This window comes from Haliotis rubra, unplaced genomic scaffold (assembly GCF_003918875.1).
Source record: "Haliotis rubra isolate DU_JTF1 unplaced genomic scaffold, ASM391887v1 Scf36, whole genome shotgun sequence".
Lineage (NCBI taxonomy): Eukaryota > Metazoa > Mollusca > Gastropoda > Lepetellida > Haliotidae > Haliotis > Haliotis rubra.
The window spans coordinates 3,305,037-3,319,476 of record NW_025767035.1 but is presented as its reverse complement, the minus strand read 5'-3'; the positions used below and the strand labels follow the sequence as shown (position 1 = coordinate 3,319,476).

The 14,440-nt window shown below is 41.1% G+C and overlaps 1 long non-coding RNA gene across 2 annotated transcripts; it reads right to left on the bottom strand.

Moving 5' to 3' along the window:
• Window positions 1–12,170: 12,170 nt before the first annotated feature.
• LOC124285400 lies at window positions 12,171–14,418 on the bottom strand. Of its 2 annotated transcripts, XR_006900812.1 has the most exons (4): window positions 14,329–14,418; window positions 13,432–14,006; window positions 12,807–13,074; window positions 12,171–12,357 (listed from the first exon to the last, which is right to left on the bottom strand). It is a non-coding gene; the product is annotated as an uncharacterized LOC124285400 (long non-coding RNA). The 2 variants fall into 2 exon arrangements; XR_006900811.1 differs by lacking the exon at window positions 14,329–14,418 and having other exon boundaries at window positions 13,432–14,182.
• Window positions 14,419–14,440: the final 22 nt, after the last annotated feature.

The following is a 14,440-nucleotide window of genomic DNA, read 5'->3' as shown; positions in this document are numbered from 1 at the left end:
GATACTTTCACCTAAGCGTAACCAAGCCAAATCCAATACCCAAACCATACAGAATACGAATTCGTGTAAAGACAGTAGTGTTTTGAACGGATGTTTTGAAAAAAGTGATTTTTTACAAAAAGCACGTGATTTACGTGATAAGAAATTGCATATGCACACAAGGTATAAAAAGTGTTCAGTTCACATGTTAGAGATGCAGTATTAAGAAAATCCACAAAAGAAATGCCTAGTTTAACACAAGAACAGCGTGAGCGAACCATAGCAATGCTACAAATGACCCACCACAGACCCATGTTGCAAGGGCATTGAACAGCTTCCGTAATACTGTAGGCAACTTAGTCCAGCAATTCAGAAAAACAACCAGGTCGGGTGACAGACAGGCCAAAAACAGGCAGATCAAGGGTGACCACACACCCCTTGACGATCGCTGCCTGCGCACCTTGCACCTGCGCAACGAAGAGGAGAACGTACTGCCCGTTGTTGCGTACAATAGGTCGTACCATTTGTGGGTAGCAGTGTCACTGCGTGGGAAGGCATTTGTGGTGACGAGAGGACGCCATTGGTCATCATTGATGGTAACTTGAATTTCGTACGCTACAGAGATGAGGTCCTACGACATGCCGTGCTTCCATTCCTTCGTCAACAGCCACTGGGTATTGTGTTACAACACGGCAAATCTAGGTCTCACACTGCTAACGTCGTGCAAAACGTCAACGTCAACAACGTTCACGTGTTACCCTGGACATCTCGCACTCCAGACCTAATCCCATGGAGCACATTTGGGATATCATGGACCGACAAATTCGACGGCGACAATTATTAACCTGCAAATACCGGTAATGAACTCATTGCGGACCTGCATAAAGATTGGCGACGCATTCCACGTGACGTCATCAGGGGACTGACGAATTAAGAGCGTAGGACAGTGTTTGCCTGCATTCAAGCCACTGGAGGTCAGACACACTACTAGGGTGGCACATAACACCACCTATGGTCATGTTGTGCCGAGCTGACCATTTGGACATGTATTGAAAAACTGTTTTGTGTTACCCAAATGGACATTACCAACTATATTTATCTCATTGTTCATGGTATTGTTATGACTGTTTGCACAAGGTTTTAGCACACATTGATGTTTACAATTACGTTTATGTTGATCATTTATGATTTGTTTGTTTTTTCGCCATCGAGCTTCAAAACGACTGCCAAGTGTCATTTGGGAAGTAGTTTAGTACTGTATGATATCTCATGACTGATGTATTTCTTTCAAAGGCTTACCTGCTTCCACCGCTACACCTTGTGATGTAACCTTCCCCATGGTATAAATCCCTAGGCCCAAAGCTGCTAAAGCAAGTCCAGCAAGGTTCCACATCGTCAGGGACCTCGTCCCAGCCAGCACCAGAAACATCACAACTGCGAGCCGCTTCAGATTGTTCAGGATGGCATGGGTGACGACAGACACTGCCTTCAGCACCACACACGTCGACAAAGACGAGTACAAGACGTGAAACTCACTTGATGAAAACAGGAGGAACACAATATGTGTAACACGCCCGAAATGATGAATATCCAAAATGGCCGCCGACGTAAATGCTAAGATACTAAAGATGAGTACAGGATGTGAACGCATTTTGATTTGAGATTCGCCTTTATATTTCATGGCCGTGTTCCTCAAACCAAAACCTAAATTTGACAAAAGTGCAAGCATGATCCCCGACACGTGGTTGATGTTTTTCAAGGACTGACCAGTAAAGATGATACATCCTATCACGACCAATGGTAGGCTGGTTTGCACCGACACCGGAAGTGACGTTCTGCATACCAAAGCATATAGCAGGGCTGTTGTGATTGGTTCCATGAGTCTCATAGCAATGGTTGAGGAAGCCTCTAGGAATGTCATGCTATAGATACTACAGAATGTACCAAGGAGGTGACCGAGGGCCGGCAGGTGGCGCCATACCATCCCGATGGCGACGTTATCTTTGGCAGCCGGTTTCATCAGAATGAGACAGAGACCCATCTGTGCTGATGTAGCAAGACACGCCCAAGCGAGACCGGGGACCCAGGGGATATGTTCTTGGGAGCTGGTCAGGAAACATTTCGTGGATAGGTGACACAAATATGATGTTGTTGCCCAGGCCAAGTAGGCCGAGGTGCTTGTGACGATTTTCTGAAACACGAAAAACTGTTTTGAAATTTAATGTTGCCCCTCTCAGAAACCATACATCGGTAAATGGTCTCTTCCCCACTTTAGACTAGATACGTTTCATTTATGTCAAAATAAAAGACATGTTATCTACTGTGAGACTAATTAAAATTAGAAGATTGATGAGTCTATCTGTAAAGCCATATTCTCCTTCCAAGATTTTCATGCACCAAGCAATGCATGTGCTCACGTTCACAACAGCCTGTGCGTATATATTATCTGTACAGTACTAATTCAACCCTGTCGTGTTATCATTAGGTCCATTCCATTGTTGTCCTGATGTCATCATGTCTAGGCTAAAGGCCGCTCATCGCATTGTTGTCCTGTTGTCATCAGGTCTAGGCTAACGGCCACTCAGCACATTGTTGTCCTGTTGTCATCAGGTCTAGGCTAACGGTCGCTCAGCACACTGTTGTCCTGTTGTCATCAGGTCTAGGCTAACGGCCTCTCAGCACATTGTTGTCTTGCTGTCATCAGGTCTAGGCTAACGGTCGCTCAGCACACTGTTGTCCTGTTGTCATCAGGTCTAGGCTAACGGCCTCTCAGCACATTGTTGTCTTGTTGTCATCAGGTCTAGGCTAACGGCCGCTCAGCACATTGTTGTCTTGTTGTCATCAGGTCTAGGCTAACGGCCACTCAGCACATTGTTGTCTTGTTGTCATCAGGTCTAGGCTAACGGCCACTCAGCACATTGTTGTCTTGTTGCCATCAGGTCTAGGCTAACGGTCGCTCAGCACATTGTTGTCTTGTTGCCAGTAGGTCTAGGATAACGGCCACTCAGCGCATTGTTGTCCTGTTGTCATCAGGCCTAGGCTAACGGCCGCTCAGCACATTGTTGTCTTGTTGTCATCAGGTCTAGGCTAACGGCCACTCAGCACATTGTTGACTTGTTGTCATCAGGTCTAGGCTAACGGCCGCTCAGCACATTGTTGTCTTGTTACCAGTAGGTCTAGGATAACGGCCACTCAGCACATTGTTGTCCTGTTGTCATCAGGTCTAGGCTAACGGCCGCTCAGCACATTGTTGTCTTGTTGCAAGTAGGTCTCGGCTAACGGCCGCTCAGCACATTGTTGTCCTGTTGTCATCAGGTCTAAGCTCACGGCCACTCAGCGCATTGTTGTCCTGTTGTCATCAGGCCTAGGCTAACGGCCGCTCAGCACATTGTTGTCTTGTTGCAAGTAGGTCTAGGCTAACGGCCACTCAGCACATTGTTGTCCTGTTGTCATCAGGTCTAGGCTAACGGCCACTCAGCACATTGCTGTTCCGTTGTCGTCCGAGATGTGACACTGTCAGTGAGTTATCTTTTGAATGCAATAGACAACCCATTGTAATGACTGTTGTATAAGAGTCATTCTCAAAATCCGTGGATATTTCACGAAAATTGTAAATTGTGTTTGCTTGTTTTACCTTGAAATGTTGATTACGTTTGTAGTATTCTGAATATACAAAACATAAATTATGCAAGCTTAGCGACATTTCATTTATCATATTTTACCATTTTTATAAGAAATTTCATGAAATTGCGTCATTTTGAAAAGGAAAAATAAAAGCTGAAATCATTTAATGAACATAGATATTAGAATATCTAGTTTTACAATATAACACAGCTAATGAGTTTTTCAAATTTTATATTTAATGCTTAAAAGGGGCCAACTAGCCAAACATTTCCTTTCACTTCTGAATTGCAATTATAAAGTAATGTGTAACAAAAACAAAATGAGAATATGAATTATATTATGTTTACTTGAAGCTCTGCTACCAAACATACTTGCACTAAACATTTTGGACACGAAGAGATAAATCAATTTTAATTAAATGAGGAAAATGATAATGTTATAGCATGGCCAGAGGCATTTGTTGTTACGGTAGTGACACAATAACGATAGCAACATTGTTAATAATAGCCAGTTTTATATGTTTACTTTAACAGCTGATTTCATTAAATTTGTTACTCAGATATTTCAGAATGTTTGAAGAATATGCAATAGGCAAAATATTTACTTAGATGTCCCTGTTACGTAAAAAAACAGGTAAAGACTGTATGTTACGGCAGTGACATTGTTACGGTATATACTGTCACTACCGTAACAGCCCTGTCACAGCCATTTTCTTCTTTGTCACAGCCGTTACCCTGTCCTTACCGTCACAGAATATCACACTTATATGATGTACCCATGGTCCCTAGTATGGTGATCTACCTACAGTCGTTGGCAATCTATGTCCTGTTTTTATATTGAATTGTCAGTTATAGGTGACATATTTTAGATTTAGTTACTAGTTTTAAATGGATATTTGTGATACACTAGTAGTTTTACTGTTCTTCGTCAACAGGTTTTTAATTTCTAACTTTATTGATCTTTGATATAATTATAAATTGTTCTCGTCACGATATGGCTGAAATATTGCCGATGTGACGATATAAATATTAACTCACTCACTTATTGATGTATTAATTTGATACTAAAGTTTTCTGTTAAATAAGATTACAAAACATCTGATGTCTTTGAATTGAAAAAAAATATTAGATACTAACAATATTCAATTAGAAAAATGACACTGCCGTCACAAAATCTGTCCTTACCGCAACAAAACGGCAGTGATCATATGGTTTCAAATGATTTCCCCTACTGCCTAAGGTACTTGGCGTTGTTTGCCTTCACAAAATTAATTGGTTTCAGTCCTAGCTACCGTAACGGTTAGGGCATGCGAAAAATTCTCAGATATCATTTGTACACGCCTTTTTCGCGATAAACTTCAGAAAAATGAAGTTTTTGTGTGTCATGATAGTCATGATATCTTTATTCATGAAGAATGTAGGCCTCCGGCCCATGTTCATACATACATGTGGTCAGTCAGCATATAATGTATATGACGATATATATAGAGAGAGAGAGAAAGAGAGAATAATAATTAATCAGCAGGTTATTCTGAAACAGTTTGCATAATAGATATACATGACCAGCTTTCTAACGACATTAACATCAGTTGATCCCAAGAGCATGTTAAATTTATCACGCGTAGGGTATGATATAAATTTAGTAGGTATATACCTCTCACGCAGTGTTTTATACCGAACACAAACCATCAAAAAATCATACTCATCTTCGATGTAGCCTTCATTACACACAGTGCACACCCTTTTATCTACAGGAGTATTAACATATCTGCCTGTTTCTATTTTGAGTCCATGGGAACTGCAACGAAATTGTGCCATGGCCACGCGGAAATTTGCAATTGTTAGTCTTTTGAGATATAACTCCGTTCCAAAGGTACGTTTAAAGAAAGTATAATTTCTAGTTTTAGAACTGCTGAAAAGAGAGGAGTGCCAGTCCTGTTCAAACGAACATTTTAATCTTGCCATAACTTCCGCAATAAAGGGTTCTTTACTAATTATTGCTTGTGACTCCCATATATAGCCAAATCCAAGTCGAAACAATAAGTACTTCAATTTGGAAACCCAATTATTTTTACCATTATTAGCTGCTTGTAAAAACATGTTATAATACTTCTTTAGATATCTTACATTAGGCATATATAACAATCTAATCCGAAATTTTATGGAACGTTCAAATGCAAAAATATACAAAGGGTATCTGCCACATTCACCCAGTACTGTGTAAGTTGGTGTCGATTTCTTCACTCCAAGGAAGCTTTTACACGCAAACATATGAATGGTTTCTATATTTGTTACACTATCTAACCACCAAACCTCAGACCCATAGAGTAAAATAGGCATATTTTTGGTGTCAAATATCCTGAAAAATAATTCAAACGGAATTGGTTTAAATCTAAATAATGTCTTAATATGCCTAACAGAAATTTTCTAGCCTGGGCAGCTGCACTTTTAGTATGTTTATCCCACGACAATGTTTTAGTAAAAGTAATACCCAAATATTTATAGAATGGCACGCACTCGAGACGTTTTCCTCTATAATACCATCTTTCCCTTCTCGAGAGAATACCCCCATTCTTGAAAACAACCACTTTAGTCTTATCCAAATTAACTGTTAACTGGTAATTGTTGCAATATGATTCCAGAATGTCTATTCTTTATTCATGTCATGTTTCCTCACGGCTATGGCTTGAAAACAGGAAGTAGGAAGTAGATTAGCAGACAGTCCAGGGAGTAATCATTATTGCAATTTATTTTTAGGGACATCAAACCTTCTGATAAAGTTTGACCTCAGCATGTAGCTGTAACATCATTAATTATGATACGTTAAAAAATTCTTTTGAAAAACATGAAAAAGACACAAAAATTCAAATTGCACATCGGCCACTTGAGTTGTGACACATGAAAATGAGTAAATTTGGGTGTGTGTTTTGGGGGGTTAAAATAAATATAAATTGTTTTCCCCAAGTCTGTTCCTGTAAAGTGTAGAATAAACTGAGATCGGTTTACATAAATGTTTTTATTGATTTTGACTTAAGTTTGTCCTGTACAAACATACGACATAACATGCATGAATTTTGACTGGTCACGCACCTGTCGAGGGTGAGTGCTTATAAACAGACATAATCCCCACGTCTACAGAACATAGAAATACAAAGTGACCGTAAGTTCAGTAGTGAATGACAACAGATACAATAAAACAACGATGTGTCTCTGCTAATTGGGTCAATATAACGCCTCTCCTATAATTCATGCTGATAATAAGTACATGTCAGTTAGAACACGTTCATGAGTTGTGTGATCACAGGTTTTAACACCAGTCCTCTGAGAAACAAACAGATGGTACTACTGGAGTAACTAGTTGAGACAGGAGACCCTACAGTTTGGACGACATGCATGATATTGTCATATCTAAATGAGAAGATTAAAAAATTACCAGACCATTGGGCTGGCTGTAAATTTAGACCTTTCGTCAGAAATCTAGACCGTCTCGGGCGATCGGACGGGCCTTATTTCATACACTGAATTAATACTTTTACAAATGCATCTGAGCTGAACTAACATATACGTATTATTTAAGTCTGAAATACACAACATCACAATGCTTCCCCAACACCTTGTCACTAATTCACGGTGATCTTCTCTATTGAATATATATTTGTTGTTACGGTAGTGACACAATAACGATAGTAACATTTTTAATAATAGACAGTTTTATATGTTTACTTTAACAGCTGATTTCATTAAATTTGTTAGTCAGATATTTCAGAATTTTTGAAGAATATGCAATAGGCAAAAGATTTACTTAGATGTCCCTGTCACGTAAAAAAAAACAGGTAAAGACTGTATGTTACACTGAATTAATACTTTTACAAATGCATCTGAGCTGAACTAACATATACGTATTATTTAAGTCTAAAATACACTACATCACAATGCTTCCCCAACACCTTGTCACTTATTCACGGTGATCTTCTCTATTGAATATATGTATGATTTCACTGCAGCTCCACCTCAAAGGAATGTGTCTCCGCAGATAATCAAACGGGATATTCTCTGGCGTGGATGTTATTTATTTAATTCGCAATGTGACGTGCAAACATGCTATACTTATCTTCTTTTATGCTGTAAGTAGTAAGTAGTGTGGTTTACTTACACGGGATGGTGTAGAAAAGGAATACATTGGTAGGTTCCACACGCTTCGCTGGCTAGACATGTGATTAACGTGATGTGCTCGACTAGTTTGTCCTGAGAACAGTCACAACTTGAATCACAATAGTACGAGGTATCTATCAATGTGCGTCGCGACTTTGCCGTAGATAACATTCCAGCCCGCGATATCATGTCGTGCAACGATAACCTTGTAGCGATAGTTGACGATGCTTAGTCAGACAGACAGACAGACAGGTTTATTCGGTAATGTAGGCCCAAGGCCCATAATACATGCATTTGGCAAAAGTAAATACATACTGAGTAAAGCTAAGTAAAGTTTAGTATTGTTTTGTTTCTGTCGATGTTTAGTTATGTAACTGGATCGATGGATGAAATGGAGGAATTTTGTTTTAGGCTATGAGCTTTTCAGAACGGACAAAATGTGGGATGTATACATTCTTTCGCATTCAGTGTCCTCCCGTATCATTGATTAATCAACCCGGGATGAGGACAATAAGTGAGATTAGAAGAATTCATTTATGTCAATATTATTTTCCATTTTGTTTGAGGATATGATAAGTTGTTAAGGTACGAGGGTGGGTAAAAAGCTCTAAAAGTCGATGACACACAAGGACGTTTTATTTGAAAGCACTTGCCAGGAGGCACCATCACGTCTACCGACAGACCCATCACTAGCGCATGCACAAATTCTTAAACTTTCCGCCCTGGTAGTCGTTGCCAAGGAAACGTTACTCGCGTTCCCTTTGTAAACCAACGTGGCTTCAGAAAATATATATTTGAGAATGCGTTAAGGGGAACAGACGTTTGCAGCTAAATCTTGGTACTGGCATTAAGATGAAATCACGTGACAAGCAAAAGCAATCTGATTTGTAGTTTACATGCAGATAAGTAACAAAATATACAATGATCTTTCTGGGTGCGCAAATGTCGTCTTGGAATAGACCAGCGTATAGCCCTCGCAAAGAGATGCTGAGGTGAAAATGAAGTCGTAACGGCGAGGCAAATCAAATGTGTGCTTTCAGTTGGAAGATGTCTAACTGAAATTACCTCGAATGTCATCCGCTTAAACTGAGAAAAATATTTCTGTGGACATTACATCATAGGGGTATGTCCGCTGCAAACTTGCTTTGAGAAGTCAGCAGCATAAACATGGGTGTTTGACCGTTTGGGCAGATTCAGGAAACATGCGATAGTACATTTATACTCATGCCAATAATGGTTGTCACCCCCTTCAATTTTTTTAATTGGAGAGGGGTGTGGGTTGGGGTGTGAGTGTGTGGGGGTGGGGTGGGGAGGGGGTGACAACCATTATTGGCATGAGTATATTATTCTGTTCTATTACTGATGCCATCGTGCCATTCCATCAATATCAAGTAATCAGAAAAAATACCCGTGTGTTATTGTTGCATTAATAGTTAATGTTATTACCTTGATCAAACAACCTTTAAGCAATAGTGATATGAGGCTCGACTGTAACTGAAGGTGGCGAAATGTGAACACCAAAGGGTCGAGTTACTGGAGTATTGCTCGACATTAAGGTAAAGGTGATTATTGGAAAATCAAATCATCCCTTTTCAATAAGGATATATACTCGGCGTCGTTAATGAAGGGTCAAGCTATTGGTAATACTATTTCTTAAAAGTTGTAAAATCTTCGTTTTTGTTTGAAATATATACAACTGAATGTGTTACAAACGTTCTTAACAGTATGGAAAAACACATCAGGCCGTTGAAATGTCATTATTACGTTCTTTGACGTCCGATACATTCTGTTACAAATTGCACATTTTGTATTCAAATTGTCAATATGGAAATCCACCTGCCACTTAATGTCAATACGTGCAAGTCGCTCTATCCATGGAATGTGGAGGACAATACACATGCATTGATGCTTTTCTTCACTGTCGTTCACTGTTCAGGTACCTGTTTGAAATCGCAGCTGAAAATGAGACGTTTTTTTACACTTGCTGAAGGGGGTCAGGCTATAGGCCTTTTGGAATCTGGTCAAAATCAGTGGCAGGTTGCTGTCCGCTTTAATGTGAGTCAGAGTGCCATTAGTAGACTGTGACAGAAATTTCAAGCCAATGGGTCCGTGGGATATGCACGTCGACCAGGTCGCCCCAGAGTCACAACAGTCCGAGATGATAGGCACATGATTAATACTGCGTTGCGTAACAGATTCCTTAAGGCAGCAGATCTTCAGACAGAACACTTCAATGTTAACAATGTAAGGATGTCCAGGAGCAGCGTTCGTCGACCTTTAACGACAGTCGGACTCCGCTGTAGGCGACCTGCAGTTCGTCCACCACTAACACCACGTCACAGGCAGGCGCGTTTGAGATGTAGTGGACATCATGGCCGCTGGAATCAACGTCAATGGTCTCGTGTGCTCTTCACAGATGAAAGCAGATTCAGTTTGTCCGTCCATGATGGTCAGCATAGGATTTATCGTCGCAATGGATTGCGAATCACAGATGCAACTGTGGTCATGCATAACCGATTTGGCGGAGGGTCGGTCATGATTTTGGTAGGGATAACTCCTACTGGACGTACTCCACTGCACGTAGTCGACGGTAATCTTACCGGACAGCGTTATCGGGACGAAATTCTGGCTCCTACAGCAGAACCATTCCTGCAAGCTATGCATGGCTTTTATGGTCGACCCTCTTTACTGCAAGACGACAACGCTTGGCCTCATAGGCCCAGGGCTGTCACAGACTTCCTTAGGATGTAGGGTGTAGAGCGGATGGAGAGGCCAGCATGCTCGCCAGACCTCAACCCAATTGAGCATGCCTGGGATGTGTACACACGTCACCCAGCAAAAGTGGATCTCCCAGGACTCCGCAGAGCTCTAGTAGATGAATGGAATGCGATTCCGCAAGCTTTCTTTATGAACTTGATAAGGAGCATGAGAACAAGGTGGATCTGTGTCTTGGACACGCGAGGAGGGTACACAAGATATTGAATATCTAAGTGCTTCATGTCATTTTCATTTTTAGGGGGTTGGTCTATACAACTGATGTTTGCTGTAGCTGTTTGAACGTTTTGTCTGTATGTCACGTTTGCCAACACATTAAACATTATGATGACACTCTTTGTTCTATTATTTCTGAGAAACTTTTCTTGACATGTGCTATATATCATTTGGCCCTTTATTAATGACGCCGAGTATACTTTTGCAGGAATAAAACTTGGCAGTTGTGGGATGATTGACTTTCAGTAGGGTAATCTTGCTACTGAATTAAAATAAGAATGAAAAATACCCTCTGGCCCTGGTATTTAGGTTTATGGAGTAAATGGTTTCATAATACGAACAGTTCCACTGATGTGCTTTGGTTACAGGTAAACGGCAGAGAATTCCCCAAATACACGACACACCGTGTTCAACAAACACTAAACAAAGGGTAATGCACAGGTAGGATTTCATTCATCCAATCATCCAAACCTCATTCCCACCACAGGGGCGTGTCAAGCTTAGAAACAGCGTTAGAAAGACATATAGGTATATAGACCCTACCCTAGTACTATATATATAGGTAGGGTCTATGTACCTATATGTCTTTCTAACGCTGTTTCTAAGCGTGACACGCCCCTGTGATTCCCACATCAATGGAAGTAAATGTTAACATCAGAATAATCAGATTAGAAACATGCATCTGCCACCTTTAGTGCCACACATTCATCCTTATTCCAAGCTGCCACCAAAACCGTCACTAGAACATACAGCCTATACATTTCCAGCACATATACTCAAAGATGCTTCGATGTCCATGTAGAAAAAGACAACAAGAAGCTCCACACAAGTGTCTATAGGAAACCAACCCACACGGACCAATATCTTCACTTCTCATCTTACCACCCACTACAAGTCAAGAGAGATATAATCTCAACCCTAGCCAGAAGAGCAAAGAACATCAGTTAGACGACCCAAACCCTTGACGTCGAGTTAGAACACCTTCGTCATGTCTTCAGAAACCTTAATCAGTACCCACCTAATCTAGTCAACAAAACCATCAAGGCCAACCTCAAATCAAAAGACAAACCACCACGTCAGCAATCAGCCAAGTTCATCAGCAGCATACCATACGTCATACCAGCCACCATATCCGCAGACTACTAAAAAAGCAAGCCAACATAGACGTCATGTTCTAGAGGGGCACATCAAATCAGCGTATCCTACAAGCCAACGGTAAACCAGCTATAAGCAACAAAGAAGATCCTTCGGTCGTTGTCTACCACATTCAATGTGAATTTGGTGACTCGTACGCAAAGCATACGAAAACATACAGCACGAAGTGGACACAGTCACAGACATACGAAAAAACACATACAGAAGCGTAAGCGGTCACAGGCATACGAAAACGTGCAACTAATATGCCAATGAACAAAACAAAAATATTTTGGCACCATTCATAACATATTGTTTATTGCGTCCACAATTACAGCTAATCCGTAAACAAGAAGCAGTTCCTCTGGCGGCACTGGTCCCACCTGTAGGCGAGCTTCGTGGACACCGTTTGTCAGTGACGTCAGTTATGTCGGTGATAATGTATGTGGGTGAGTGACAATGATTCTGTACGTGACGTCTGATGAGTGTCAGTGACAATGATTCTGTACGTGACGTCTGATGAGTGCCAGTGACATTGATTCTGTACGTGACGTCTAATGAGTGTCAGTGACATTGATTCTGTACGTGACGTCTAATGAGTGTCAGTGACAATGATTCTGTACGTGACGTCTGATGAGTGTCAGTGACAATGATTATGTACGTGACGTCTAATGAGTGTCAGTGACAATGATTCTGTACGTGACGTCTAATGAGTGTCAGTGACATTGAGTCTGTACGTGACGTCTAATGAGTGTCAGTGACATTAAATCTGTAAGTGACGGCTAATGAGTATCAGTGATATTTAATCTGTACGTGACGTCTAATGAGTGTCAGTGACATTAAATTTGTACATGACGTCTAATGAGCGTCAGTGACATTAAATCTGTAAGTGACGGCTAATGAGTGTCAGTGATATTTAATCTGTACGTGACGGCTAATGAGTGTCAGTGACATTAAATTTGTACATGACGTCTAATGAGCGTCAATGACATTAAATCTGTACGTGACGTCTAATGAGCGTCAGTGACATTGGTTATGTAGGAGAGGTCATAAATGAATCCCGGCGGAGCGTGTGGCAAGACAAGACAAGAGTATGGCAGCCTTCATCCCCTCCACTCCACCCTCCCCCATCACGCCTCGGGCCAGTCTGCGCTCCGACATGGAGTACGCGCATCGGGCACCCATGTTCATCGAGCTGAAACCAAGGAGCAGTATTACAGAATCTTACATTATGTTCAGGAATCAACACTTGTGAGAGGCGATATTGTTCATATTTCACTTGTGTGTCTTCTTAAAACATTTCACTCATTCAAACTATTGTGTCTTATTAATACAGGCTGGAGCAGAGACCGGTTTCACAAACCAATCTGATCGCAAGCCGATGATGAAGTACTAGAGCTGCGATTACCGCAGAGGTCGCTTTGAGGAACGGGATCTTTGGGCTTGCTTAAAGTTTTTAGCATATGTGGACATGTTTTTATCATATGAGTTGACATGAATGCAATCTTTTTGGTATGTGTGCAAATAGCTAACATGGTGTAAAAAACCCTACCTATCTTCCTGACGAATCTATATTTTGTTACAGTATGTATTGTGAATAATACACGTTTTGAAAAACGACGTCCATCCAGCATCATTTTAATGTACAAAACGTGCGAATAAGGAAACCTTATCTATGATAGCGAAAAGTAGCACTGGGTCAACTGTCAGCACAGTAATTTAGAAACCGAATCGCGGACTGTGGGATAGTCCAGAGGTTAAAGTGTTCGTTCGTCATACCGAAGGTTCGGGTTCGATTCCCCACAACTGAAGACACGAGTATGTTACACCCTCCGTGAAACGACTTAAATAAAAGGCACCTGAAAACTTATGCTAAACCCTATTCACCCATATTGAACAAGATTCATAACTCTTTTTACACAACTCGACTATCGCCACCACACTGTGTTAGTTATTTTACAAACAATACCTACGTCTGGTGATGCTGATAAATGTCAGCCTCCGTCATGGTACTGTTGTAGCCAAAGGCTGCTCTCCACGCTATCAGTTCCACGCAACGATCAACAGTTGAAGACAAATCCCCCCACAGACAGGAAGCGTTCACTCGGGGAGGGAGGGACGCCAGGACTAGCACAGAAAAAGAAAACATAGAATGCAAGCTTTACTAATCTTAACTTTTTTCACAGTATTAGAGGCGAGAGACATACATTAACGGTTAGAAATTATGATGATAATGATGATGATGGTGGTGATGATGATGATGATGATGATAGTGATGATGATGATGATGATAGTGATGATGATGGTGATGATGATGATGATGATGATGATGATGATGATGATGGTGGTGGTGGTGGTGATGATGATGATGATGATGATGATGACGATGATGATGATGATGATGATGATGATGATGATGATGAAGGTGATGACGACGACGACGACTTACGCTGCTGAGCATACTGGGAGGGGTGGTCGTCGGTGCAGATGCCGTTGACAGCAGCATAGCTGCGGAGGATGTCGCGGTTGTGACAGACCGACGTCGCTCCTCAGTCACTTCA